General features: G+C 49.3%; 1 protein-coding gene across 2 annotated transcripts in view; it reads left to right on the plus strand.

The window, feature by feature from the left end:
• Positions 1–4,699: 4,699 nt before the first annotated feature.
• Positions 4,700–13,559, plus strand: part of HPS3 (HPS3 biogenesis of lysosomal organelles complex 2 subunit 1) — a 113,858-nt gene continuing 104,998 nt past the window's right edge. The window contains exon 1 of one of the 2 annotated variants that reach the window (XM_063915954.1): positions 4,700–5,105. The gene's annotated coding sequence lies outside the window, so the exon portion shown is untranslated. The remainder of the gene's footprint in view (positions 5,106–13,559) is intronic. The other variant, XM_063915955.1, reaches the window with a different exon arrangement.

Raw genomic sequence — 13,559 nt, forward strand, 5'->3', positions numbered from 1 at the left:
ATAATTGTATTATTATTATAATATATACCACCTAACCGTGGTTTTTTTATACCACCTAACCGTGGCAGTCCGTCCATAATTGTATACTAGTATCCAATCCATCCATCTCCATTGTTTACCTGAGGTGCCTTTTAGTTCTGCCTATAAAATATGGAGAACAAAAAAGTTGAGGTTCCAAAATTAGGGAAAGATCAAGATCCACTTCCACCTCGTGCTGAAGCTGCTGCCACTAGTCATGGCCGAGACGATGAAATGCCAGCAACGTCGTCTGCCAAGGCCGATGCCCAATGTCATAGTACAGAGCATGTCAAATCCAAAACACCAAATATCAGAAAAAAAAGGACTCCAAAACCTAAAATAAAATTGTCGGAGGAGAAGCGTAAACTTGCCAATATGCCATTTACCACACGGAGTGGCAAGGAACGGCTGAGGCCCTGGCCTATGTTCATGGCTAGTGGTTCAGCTTCACATGAGGATGGAAGCACTCAGCCTCTCGCTAGAAAACTGAAAAGACTCAAGCTGGCAAAAGCACCGCAAAGAACTGTGCGTTCTTTGAAATCCCAAATCCACAAGGAGAGTCCAATTGTGTCGTTTGCGATGCCTGACCTTCCCAACACTGGACGTGAAGAGCATGCGCCTTCCACTATTTGCATGCCCCCTGCAAGTGCTGGAAGGAGCACCCGCAGTCCAGTTCCTGATAGTCAGATTGAAGATGTCAGTGTTGAAGTACACCAGGATGAGGAGGATATGGGTGTTGCTGGCGCTGGGGAGGAAATTGACCAGGAGGATTCTGATGGTGAGGTGGTTTGTTTAAGTCAGGCACCCGGGGAGACACCTGTTGTCCGTGGGAGGAATATGGCCGTTGACATGCCAGGTGAAAATACCAAAAAAATCAGCTCTTCGGTGTGGAGGTATTTCACCAGAAATGCGGACAACAGGTGTCAAGCCGTGTGTTCCCTTTGTCAAGCTGTAATAAGTAGGGGTAAGGACGTTAACCACCTCGGAACATCCTCCCTTATACGTCACCTGCAGCGCATTCATAATAAGTCAGTGACAAGTTCAAAAACTTTGGGTGACAGCGGAAGCAGTCCACTGACCAGTAAATCCCTTCCTCTTGTAACCAAGCTCACGCAAACCACCCCACCAACTCCCTCAGTGTCAATTTCCTCCTTCCCCAGGAATGCCAATAGTCCTGCAGGCCATGTCACTGGCAAGTCTGACGAGTCCTCTCCTGCCTGGGATTCCTCCGATGCATCCTTGCGTGTAACGCCTACTGCTGCTGGCGCTGCTGTTGTTGCCGCTGGGAGTCGATGGTCATCCCAGAGGGGAAGTCGTAAGCCCACTTGTACTACTTCCAGTAAGCAATTGACTGTTCAACAGTCCTTTGCGAGGAAGATGAAATATCACAGCAGTCATCCTACTGCAAAGCGGATAACTGAGTCCTTGACAACTATGTTGGTGTTAGACGTGCGTCCGGTATCCGCCGTTAGTTCACAGGGAACTAGACAATTTATTGAGGCAGTGTGCCCCCGTTACCAAATACCATCTAGGTTCCACTTCTCTAGGCAGGCGATACCGAGAATGTACACGGACGTCAGAAAAAGACTCACCAGTCTCCTAAAAAATGCAGTTGTACCCAATGTCCACTTAACCACGGACATGTGGACAAGTGGAGCAGGGCAGGGTCAGGACTATATGACTGTGACAGCCCACTGGGTAGATGTATGGACTCCCGCCGCAAGAACAGCAGCGGCGGCACCAGTAGCAGCATCTCGCAAACGCCAACTCTTTCCTAGGCAGGCTACGCTTTGTATCACCGCTTTCCAGAATACGCACACAGCTGAAAACCTCTTACGGCAACTGAGGAAGATCATCGCGGAATGGCTTACCCCAATTGGACTCTCCTGTGGATTTGTGGCATCGGACAACGCCAGCAATATTGTGTGTGCATTAAATATGGGCAAATTCCAGCACGTCCCATGTTTTGCACATACCTTGAATTTGGTGGTGCAGAATTTTTTAAAAAACGACAGGGGCGTGCAAGAGATGCTGTCGGTGGCCAGAAAAATTGCGGGACACTTTCGGCGTACAGGCACCACGTACAGAAGACTGGAGCACCACCAAAAACTACTGAACCTGCCCTGCCATCATCTGAAGCAAGAAGTGGTAACGAGGTGGAATTCAACCCTCTATATGCTTCAGAGGTTGGAGGAGCAGCAAAAGGCCATTCAAGCCTATACAATTGAGCACGATATAGGAGATGGAATGCACCTGTCTCAAGTGCAGTGGAGAATGATTTCAACGTTGTGCAAGGTTCTGATGCCCTTTGAACTTGCCACACGTGAAGTCAGTTCAGACACTGCCAGCCTGAGTCAGGTCATTCCCCTCATCAGGCTTTTGCAGAAGAAGCTGGAGGCATTGAAGAAGGAGCTAACACGGAGCGATTCCGCTAGGCATGTGGGACTTGTGGATGCAGCCCTTAATTCGCTTAACAAGGATTCACGGGTGGTCAATCTGTTGAAATCAGAGCACTACATTTTGGCCACCGTGCTCGATCCTAGATTTAAAGCCTACCTTGGATCTCTCTTTCCGGCAGACACAGGTCTGCTGGGGTTGAAAGACCTGCTGGTGACAAAATTGTCAAGTCAAGCGGAACGCGACCTGTCAACATCTCCTCCTTCACATTCTCCCGCAACTGGGGGTGCGAGGAAAAGGCTCTGAATTCCGAGCCCACCCGCTGGCGGTGATGCAGGGCAGTCTGGAGCGACTGCTGATGCTGACATCTGGTCCGGACTGAAGGACCTGACAACGATTACGGACATGTCGTCTACTGTCACTGCATATGATTCTCTCAACATTGATAGAATGGTGGAGGATTATATGAGTGACCGCATCCAAGTAGGCACGTCACACAGTCCGTACTTATACTGGCAGGAAAAAGAGGCAATTTGGAGGCCCTTGCACAAACTGGCTTTATTCTACCTAAGTTGCCCTCCCACAAGTGTGTACTCCGAAAGAGTGTTTAGTGCCGCCGCTCACCTTGTCAGCAATCGGCGTACGAGGTTACATCCAGAAAATGTGGAGAAGATGATGTTCATTAAAATGAATTATAATCAATTCCTCCGCGGAGACATTGACCAGCAGCAATTGCCTCCACAAAGTACACAGGGAGCTGAGATGGTGGATTCCAGTGGGGACGAATTGATAATCTGTGAGGAGGGGGATGTACACGGTGATATATCGGAGGGTGAAGATGAGGTGGACATCTTGCCTCTGTAGAGCCAGTTTGTGCAAGGAGAGATTAATTGCTTCTTTTTTGGGGGGGGTCCAAACCAACCCGTCATATCAGTCACAGTCGTGTGGCAGACCCTGTCACTGAAATGATGGGTTGGTTAAAGTGTGCATGTCCTGTTTTGTTTATACAACATAAGGGTGGGTGGGAGGGCCCAAGGATAATTCCATCTTGCACCTCTTTTTTCTTTTCTTTTTCTTTGCATCATGTGCTGATTGGGGAGGGTTTTTTGGAAGGGACATCCTGCGTGACACTGCAGTGCCACTCCTAGATGGGCCCGGTGTTTGTGTCGGCCACTAGGGTCGCTAATCTTACTCACACAGCTACCTCATTGCGCCTCTTTTTTTCTTTGCGTCATGTGCTGTTTGGGGAGGGTTTTTTGGAAGGGACATCCTGCGTGACACTGCAGTGCCACTCCTAGATGTGCCCGGTGTTTGTGTCGGCCACTAGGGTCGCTAATCTTACTCACACAGTCAGCTACCTCATTGCGCCTCTTTTTTTCTTTGCGTCATGTGCTGTTTGGGGAGGGTTTTTTGGAAGGGCCATCCTGCGTGACACTGCAGTGCCACTCCTAGATGGGCCCGGTGTTTGTGTCGGCCACTAGGGTCGCTTATCTTACTCACACAGCGACCTCGGTGCAAATTTTAGGACTAAAAATAATATTGTGAGGTGTGATGTGTTCAGAATAGGCTGAAAATGAGTGTAAATTATGTTTTTTGAGGTTAATAATACTTTGGGATCAAAATTACCCCCAAATTCTATGATTTAAGCTGTTTTTTAGGGTTTTTTTAAAAAAACACCCGAATCCAAAACACACCCGAATCCGACAAAAAAAATTCGGTGAGGTTTTGCCAAAACGCGGTCGAACCCAAAACACGGCCGCGGAACCGAACCCAAAACCAAAACACAAAACCCGAAAAATTTCCGGCGCTCATCTCTACTTTTCGGGTACCCTGTTCGGTCGTAGCTCCTCCCCCTGGTGACGTGTCTCCTCCTCTAGGGACGTCAGAACGTCCCTTCTCCCAATCCGATATAGAATCAACCGGTGTGCGTGTTGCTCAGGCGCTCCCGGTGCACGCTGTAAAGTGTAAACATCCGGTCTGTGCAGTCAGGCTGTCGGTGTCAGTGTGGCCGGCAGGCAGGTGCCGATACTTACTGTTATTACCCCGGGGAGCAGTGTATGTTACCAGCCCGTGCGGGTCCCCGATACATGGAACTCTACCCCGACTTACACAATAAGCCGCCCGACAGTGTGCGGGAAGAGGCGTCTTCTCCTGTATCCGGAGGTGACTGCGGCTGTGCCCCCTGGCTGCAGCGCCCCGGGTCCTAATAGGCCTACCCTGCCGGGTGCAGCAACGGTGCATCCCTCGTTCTCCACCCCCATGTGCAGGGATACACAGTGTGTACAGCTGTAGCTGGGGCGACAGTGCGGGCTCCGTGCGGGGCAGCTGTCTCCCCACCGTGTGCCCAGTCGTTCCGGGTGTCATGCTGTGGCCAGTAATGCTGTAAAACAGAGATACCGGCCTCGCCTCTACCAGGCTGGGCGGCACACTAGCTACAGCTATCGCGGAGAACGTGCCGGTGCTGTGCCTCGCAGGCCCCCATAATATGCTCGCTGCTGCCCACATGCATCTTCTCCTCCCCCGCCGGCAGCCCCGGATCATGTGACGGCTGTGTCACGTGATGCTGCTGCTGCTCTCGCATCACGTGACGTTATTGTTACTACACCCGGCCAGCACAGCCAGGAGCCCGGGCTCGGAGTTTGACAGCCCCTGATCCCCCATCCTTCTGGCGGTATAATGAGGAGCACAGGGTAAGGCTGGTGCCAGGTCTGTGGGTGCTGCCACTGTCCTTTGTTGGGCAACGAGTTTTCTATGTATGTGTTGTTAGTGGGTTACTGAGCACCCTCACCCTGGGGAGTGTATTCAGGAGGGCAATCTCTGTGCGCCCCACTATGCCAGTGTCCGTATCTCCTGTCAGGGGCATAACTAGAACTTTGTGGCCACCAGAACAAAATCTTAAGACCCACATATTGGCCCCGCAAGAGAACCCCCATAGCCAGCACAGCAGCTCAGGTCATGTCATTCCCCGTTGGCTGACTGCTGCTCATCCTTTCAGTACCGCACAGCCCGACTTCAGGCCCAGTCATCACCACAGTCTGCTTCGGAGCTTCAGTCATTAGATCACTTTGGACAGGCAGAGACACTGTAGGACGGATGCATTATGACCTTGCAGTTATCACTGCTTTATCACTTCTCCAGGCGTAATACACCAGCCAATCAGCTCCTAACTGTCAATTTACATTTTGGACAACGTGACCAATTTAGACTGTCACGCCTGGCAGTCCAATTTAGACTGTCACGCCTGGTCCACCTGGAAATGCCTAGCACTGCCCAGGCAAACAGCTGAGCATGGTGGGTGCAGTGCCAAATGAAGGTTCACATGGGCCTGAAGCTGAAGTTTCTGAAGGGCCTTAAGTGTGCTGCTGGAGAGGGTGACCAGCTCTGCAGCATAAAACACCAGTTTTCAGGGGCTACCCCACAGATTAAGCAGGTATGGGTCATTAGGTCGACAGTCATTAGGTTGACCACTATTGGTCGACATGGTCATTAGGTTAACATGGAAAAAGGTCAACATGATTTTTAAAAACTTTTTTGGGTGTTGTGCAATAGCCACGGAAAGGCATCTGTGCCTACTTGAGAAGGGGGGGGGGGGGGGGGGGGGACGCACGGGCAGGTTGCCCGCTGTAATGCGGAGAAGGAGTCAGGCGCACCGCTACCATTATACTTTGCAGTGAGCAGTCATTGGCGGCGGCACATACACAAGGTGAGTGCACAGGCCGCATCACCTTAGTTACAGTTGTGTAGTCAATGGCTGCATGTAAGAGTGGTGTGGGCTCTCCTTGACCCCTACCACATACTCAGCACACATTATAGATAAGCCACTGCCCCCCATCTTTCTACAACATCGCCCCCTATGGTTACTAACACAACACTTGGCATTGCTGGGGTGTAGTTTAATGGTTTCTAGGTTGCAACAGTAAGAAGATACTTTCTGCTGCGGGGTACACTGGGCTTAACATCGGGAGTGTAGAGTAGGATCTTGATCCAAGGCACCAACAGGCTCAAAGCTTTTGACTGTTCCCAAGATGCACAGCGCCGCCTCCTCTATAACCCCGCCTACGTGCATCGGAGCTCAGTTTGTAAGTTGGTGTCATGCAGTAAGCAGGCACATAACAGGAGGGCTGCTTTTTTGCAGTCTATTGATAGCTTTATTTGAAGAAATCTGAAGAAGAATACTTTTACAAGACTTCAGGGCTTCAGTGTGTAAAGTCATATAGACTTTTCTGACTGCAGCTCCATCACCCCCAGCGTCGCTGTATACTCCCGCGCCCTGGTTGCCGGATCACTGCAGCGGAGGCTCCAGTTCTTTCCAGCAGTCAGTTACACACACCAATGTCCTCCTGGATCGCGTGGCCGCAGGTACGGGGGAGGTAAAGGGGCTCTTTGGCCACACTTTACCGTGATCCAGCGCGGCCGTGGGAGGCGTGGACACTGTTACTGGGCAGCCGCTCCACTAGCCACCAGGGATATTGTCTACAGGTTTTGGGGTTTCTGCTCACATTAACCCCATTTTCAAAAGTCCGCAGCGCCCGGTGGGGATGCCAGCAGGGGGAGAGGGCCTAGCCTGTAGCCCCTCACCCAGCCCCAGGGCGCCATTTCTGTGAATGCTCCCGCCCTGGAGCTGCATATATCTCCCTCACTCCCTGTCAGCAGCCATTGCAAACAGAGCTCAGCTGTTTCTGGGACTGTTGGGGCAAATCCTCCTCTGTAAAGCCGCCTGATCGTCAGCGCTGTGCATTTTACAGGACACTTAAGTATTCTACTTGTCACTGGGACAGTGTTAGTTAAGAAAGAGTGCATACATTCAGGGTTGTGTGGTACAAACGCCCTGTGATATACATCCAGTATCTAATGTGCTTTGTTATATCTATTGTTGACACATATAGCTTTACTGAGTAGTACTTTGTATTGCTAGTCCAGTGCAGTTTTATGGTGCATAATTTCTGCATGGTATGTTTGTGACTATATATGTGTGTGTGCATATAGCTGCTGCGTGGTTGCCATATCGGGTATTTCACTCAGAGTGCTACTCCTATATTCCATAACCTGAGGGGGCTAAGTGTATCAGGTTTTCTGTATAATATAGGTTTTTCACAAGTTATTCTTGCTGTGTATTTTTCCTTGTGATTTATAGTCACCGTATATCGCTTGGATTTCCCGGTTCGTGCTGACACAGTCGCACTTCACTGGGAGTTAATGCTAGGTATATCGCTGCTAAGTATTGTACCAGGTCTGGGAGGGGGAGGGGAACCAACCTTTGGCGCTACTTGTTATTGTTTGTATACAAAGAAAACACAGGTGTGAAACTGATACAAATGTGTAAAGTTATGCGACAGTATATAGAAATATGAATGCAGTAAAATATTTTTAAAACATATGTTGTTTATTTAATAAATTAGTTTTTTAAAAAGTTTTTTGATAATAGTGGTTAGAATAAGCAATGTTCTATAAATTATGAGATTTTAAACTGATAGATTAAAAATCTAACATAGACAAAACAATTCTCTATGTATAGTAGCAGATAATGAGGTTTGATAGATTAAAGAGGCTAAAAACTAGTGGTATCAAACATAAAATAATTGACACTGTGTTTAAGAAAATGTTGGAGACCGGTCTCTTTCTTTTTTCGATAGGTTTGAATTAATTAATGCGTCCCGGTGATGCCGGTTAAGTTCACAAGAAGATCCGGTTATTATTGGGTTCCTGATAGTCCGTGTCGGCCAAACATGTCCGCAAAAGTTTTTCAGGTGAAAGTAATTTGGAGTTGCTTACGTGTCTTCACCCTAATCAGGGCTGGGGAGTCCGTGCGTGTCCAGTGGTGCTGTAAGTGTCTTGTCTCCGTAGCCGCGGTATGTTACAGGCGCCTGCAACGTCCCTGACGAAGCACGGCACCATTGGCCGAGTGAAACGCGTTGGACCACGCCCCCCTCCGTTGTCCACCCGAAACCCGGAGATCCCGATTCCCTGGAAGACGCCGGCGAGAAGACACCAGGGAAACCGGAGTTGCAGGCGCCTGTAACATACCGCGGCTACGGAGACAAGACACTTACAGCACCACTGGACACGCACGGACTCCCCAGCCCTGATTAGGGTGAAGACACGTAAGCAACTCCAAATTACTTTCACCTGAAAAACTTTTGCGGACATGTTTGGCCGACACGGACTATCAGGAACCCAATAATAACCGGATCTTCTTGTGAACTTAACCGGCATCACCGGGACGCATTAATTAATTCAAACCTATCGAAAAAAGAAAGAGACCGGTCTCCAACATTTTCTTAAACACAGTGTCAATTATTTTATGTTTGATACCACTAGTTTTTAGCCTCTTTAATCTATCAAACCTCATTATCTGCTACTATACATAGAGAATTGTTTTGTCTATGTTAGATTTTTAATCTATCAGTTTAAAATCTCATAATTTATAGAACATTGCTTATTCTAACCACTATTATCAAAAAACTTTTTAAAAAACTAATTTATTAAATAAACAACATATGTTTTAAAAATATTTTACTGCATTCATATTTCTATATACTGTCGCATAACTTTACACATTTGTATCAGTTTCACACCTGTGTTTTCTTTGTATACAAACAATAACCAGTAGCGCCAAAGGTTGGTTCCCCTCCCCCTCCCAGATTTTGCAAAATAAGGAAACAAACGAAAAGAGTTTCCTATTCCAACCTAGGCTGCTCGGATACACAAATAGACAAGCAAACATTTTTAGGGAGCGCAGAGCACACCCCCAGCTACACATTGTACCAGGTCGCCCAATATTGTGCTTAATGTTATGTCGGCTACACGAGACGATGGAGCTGGGGCTTCTCCCACATTGCGTGGTGGTGATGCCACAGACGTTTTGGAGGATAATATGGCAGCAGAGCGTTCAGGTTCAGGGGGTTCCTTACCCCCCAGTGGGTCTGTAGCAACGGGGCAACTAATGACCCACCTTGGGCTACCCTTTCCACGCTGTTAAACACGCTTGTAACTAAATTGGTGCCCCCTGTGGGACCACCTGTGCCAATGCAGCAGTTTATGGTCCCTGCTGTTAATCCGCCCTGGGCAGATCAAATCTCCACTCAGTTACAGCATTTGAACCTGTCACTGACTAAATCTAAGTGTCACTCTCGCCCGCCTAAGACTAAGTCGTCTTCTAAACGGGCCATTACCTCCTCCCAGTCCACTGCTATTCCAGACACGTCCGCTGAGGAGGATGGTGCATATACTGATCCCACAGACACTGACACAGATGTTTCTGATGGGGAAGGGAAGTCATTGGTGGATGTCCCGGATTTGATTGAAGCAATTTGGCTCATTCTTCAGGTGTCTGATGATCCTGAGCCTGTGGCTATCTCCAAGAAACTGGAGGATGGGGAACCTTTGGCCCTCCAGGTGCTGTTGAACTACACATCCCAGCATGCCTTGCAACAGTTTTAGCTATGCTACAGCTTTGCCAAGTAGCAAAGCTGTAGCATAGCATGCTGGTATGTGTAGTTCAACAACAGCTGGAGGGCCAAAGGTTCCCCATCCCTGGTTTAAACGTAAGAAGGTGGTTAAACAAGTTTTACCTCATTCTGAACACCTGGTTGACATACGTCAGGAATCCTGGGAAAATCCGGGGACAAAATTCACACCGAATAAGAGACTGTTGGCTCGCTATCCTCTCTCTGCAGAATTGGGAAACTCCTTCGCCCGTAGATTCTCATGTGGCGCGTATGGTTGTTTCCTCTGCTCTACCAGTAACTACTGTCAAATCTCTGAAGGAACCGACGGATAGACGTGTGGAGGGTTGTTTGAAAGCGATTTATACCCTAACGGGGGGCTGTGCATAGGCTAACCATTGCAGCAACATGGGCTGCTGAAGCGGTTGAGGCGTGGGCTCAGGAGATTGAGGCGGAACTGCCTTCCAACGCATCTGAGCATGCTCGATAATGTCTCTCGTATATTACCACGGCTTCTCTGTATCTTAAGGAGGCGGCCTCCGATGCCGGGGTGCTGGCGGCCAAGGCTGCTACTACGTCCGTCTTGGCCAGACGTATTCTTTGGTTGAGATCCTGGTCGGTGGATGTGGATTTTAAGAAAGCCCTGGAGGTGCTTCCTTTCAAGGGAGACATTCTCTTTGGAGAAAACCTCAATAAGATTGTGGCTGATCTGGCTACTGCTAAAACAGCTTGCCTACCTAGTACGGCTCCTTCCGCACAGAAGGCTAAAAGTACTTTCCCTCGGCCCTTTCGTCCTCCAGGAAAAGCAAAAGGTCAGGCGTACCCAAAGCAAGCTCGTGCTTCCAGACCTGCCAAGCCCAGACCGAAGCGTGCCTGGGCTGCCCGTCAGCCAGTTTCCAAAACTGACAAGCCTGCCGCATGACGGGGTGGGCCTCCCTCTGGGGGATCCCAGGGTGGGGGACCGGCTTCTAGGTTTTGCCCAGGAATGGTTGAAGACCACTTCAGATACCTGGGTAAGGGAAGTCGTCGCTCGAGGTGATTCAAGAATCATCCCCCTCATCGATTTTGCCTGACAGATGTGCCTCTGGATCCGGCAAAAGCAAACACTTTGCACTCGGTGGTACATTCCCTCCTGACCACAGGAGTGGTAGTACAGGTGCCTCTAGCTCAGAGAGGCAAGAAGTACTATTCACCGCTGTTCCTAGTCCCGAAACCGAACTTGTCCTCGCGGCCCATTTTCAATCTGAAGTCCTTGAACAAGCATGTGCGGGTCTCCAAGTTTCGTATTGAAACGCTGCGCTCTATTGTTCTGGCCTTGGAGCCTGGGGACTATATGGTCTCCCTGAACATACAGGATGCCTACCTACATATTCCTATTGCGGTATCTCATCAGCAGTACCTGAGGTTTGCGGTGGGCAACCTTCATTACCAATTTTGGGCGTTACCCTTTGGTTTGACAACGGCCCCCCTGAGTTTTCACCAAAATTATGGCGTTCATGACGGCTACACTCCGCCGTCAACGGGGTCAGGATCCTACTGTACTTGGACGATTCGTTGATCCTGGCAAATTCCCCAGAACTTCTCCTGTGTCATCTCGATCTGATGGTCCAGTGCATGAAAGCCCACGGGTGGCTGATCAGCTGGAAGAAATCCTCCCTGGTTCCTGCTCAGAGCATGTTACATCTGGGAGTGTTATTGGACACTCACAACCAATGGTTGTTCCTGTCTCAGGAGAAAGTCCTGAAGCTTCAGGACAGGATTCGATGCTTCCTATCTCGTCCACAAGTGTCGATACATTCGGCAATGCAAGTGCTGGGTCTCATGGTGTCGGCTTTCGACATGGAGTATGCTCAATTCCACTCTCGCCCTCTGCAGAAGTTAATTCTGACCAAGTGGGATGGCCTGCCTCACCGGATCAGATCTCATTGTCTCCGGAGGTCCGCCTGTCACTGAGCTGGTGGCTTCAGGACCAACAATTGAGCAGGGGCCGTCCCTCTTGGATATCTTACTGGGTCCTTCTGACGACGGATGCCAGTCTGAGAGGTTAGGGCGCGGTGTTGGAACAACGCTCTCTTCAGGGTTGGTGGACCAAGGAGAAGTCTCTGCTCCCGATCAATATTCTGGAACTGCGGGCAGTGTTCAATGCGTTGACAATGGCCCAGCATCTAATACAGAACAGACCTGTTCAAGTACAGTCGGACAACGCCACCACGGTGGCGTACATAAATCATCAAGGTGGCACTCGAAGCCGCATGGCACGGAGGGAAGTATCATGGATTCTTCAGTGGGCGGAGCGCCATCTGCCGGCCATATCCGCGGTGTTCATTCCGGGCGTCCTGAACTGGGATGCGGAGTATCTCAGTCGTCAGGACGTACACGCCGGAGAGTGGAGCCTCCATCCGGAGGTGTTTCAACTTCTCGTGGACACATGGGGTCTTCCAGATGTGGATCTGATGGCGTCTCGACACAATCACAAGGTTCCGGTCTTCAGAGCAAGGACAAGGGATCCTCAAGCTGCGTTCGTGGACGCACTGGCAATTCCATGAAACTTTCAGCTACCGTATGTGTTCCCTCTGGTGTCACTCCTGCCCAGAGTAATATGGAAGTTCAAGCAAGAAGGAGGAAACCTGCTTCTGGTCGCTCCAGCGTGGCCCAGACGGCACTGGTTCTCCTCGTGGGATCGTCCCCTTCTACTTACACAACGACAAGACCTCCTCGTTCAGGGCCCTTGTGTTTACCAGGATATGGCCCGTCTGGCTTTGACGGCATTGCTCTTGAAGCTTCCTTCCTGAGGGCCAAGGGTTTTTCTGAGGCGGTCGTTCAAACTATGTTAAAGGCCCGTAAGCCGGCTTCTGCTCAAATCTACCATAGGGTCTGGAATGCTTACTTTACTTGGTATGCGAGATAGTGAAGAAGTACCATTCGAATCCATGGGCGCTCAAAGAAAACAAATAAAATAAACGCTCATAGTGTATTAAGCATAAACATATATCATCAAGTCTGTGACAATCTCTTGGTGAGTCTTGTACCTAATCTGCTGGTCTACTTTTTCAGGAGTAGACAATCACGCTTTTTATAGGGGCTGGATTTCCACCAGTATCAGATATCAGGACCTTAAACTTCTCCTCCAAAAGTGGTGCCCGAAAAGAGAGAAATATAGCCTCCAATAGTGTAACACCTTTTAATCACAGCATGAACATATAACATATACCATCATAAAGCAGGGAATGGATGGTCTCTCACCCTTTGAAGTGGTCTACAGGTAACAGTAGACAAAACAGCAAGTTACAAGTTGTTATATTAGGGCGTCCCCAAACCAGCTGTACCACTCTCCGGATGATGTCCACACCATCTCCCCACCGCAAGTAAATCCTCCTGCCAAAGCGTTTCGACACTCACAGTGTCTTTATCAAGGCATAAGGAGGATGTGAGCTCATAACCTATTTATACCCTACCCACTTAAACCCCTAAACCAACCTATTTCCAGACATGGAATAACTATCATCTAATATTCCTATTCCTAACATTGTCCAGTGTTCCAATCCAAATCCAGTCCTTGTGTTTACATAAATGACGTTTCCCGCCTTTTACAGAGAGCCTATCATCTCTGTACGTCGTTTACCGCTGACCGGAAGTAGTCACGGCCGCGACCAGAAGTGCGTCCTCAGTAACGTCGCGGTCGGAAAGAATGTCACTTGC

Source organism: Pseudophryne corroboree, chromosome 4, assembly GCF_028390025.1.
Source record: "Pseudophryne corroboree isolate aPseCor3 chromosome 4, aPseCor3.hap2, whole genome shotgun sequence".
In the NCBI taxonomy this organism is placed as follows: Eukaryota; Metazoa; Chordata; class Amphibia; order Anura; family Myobatrachidae; genus Pseudophryne; species Pseudophryne corroboree.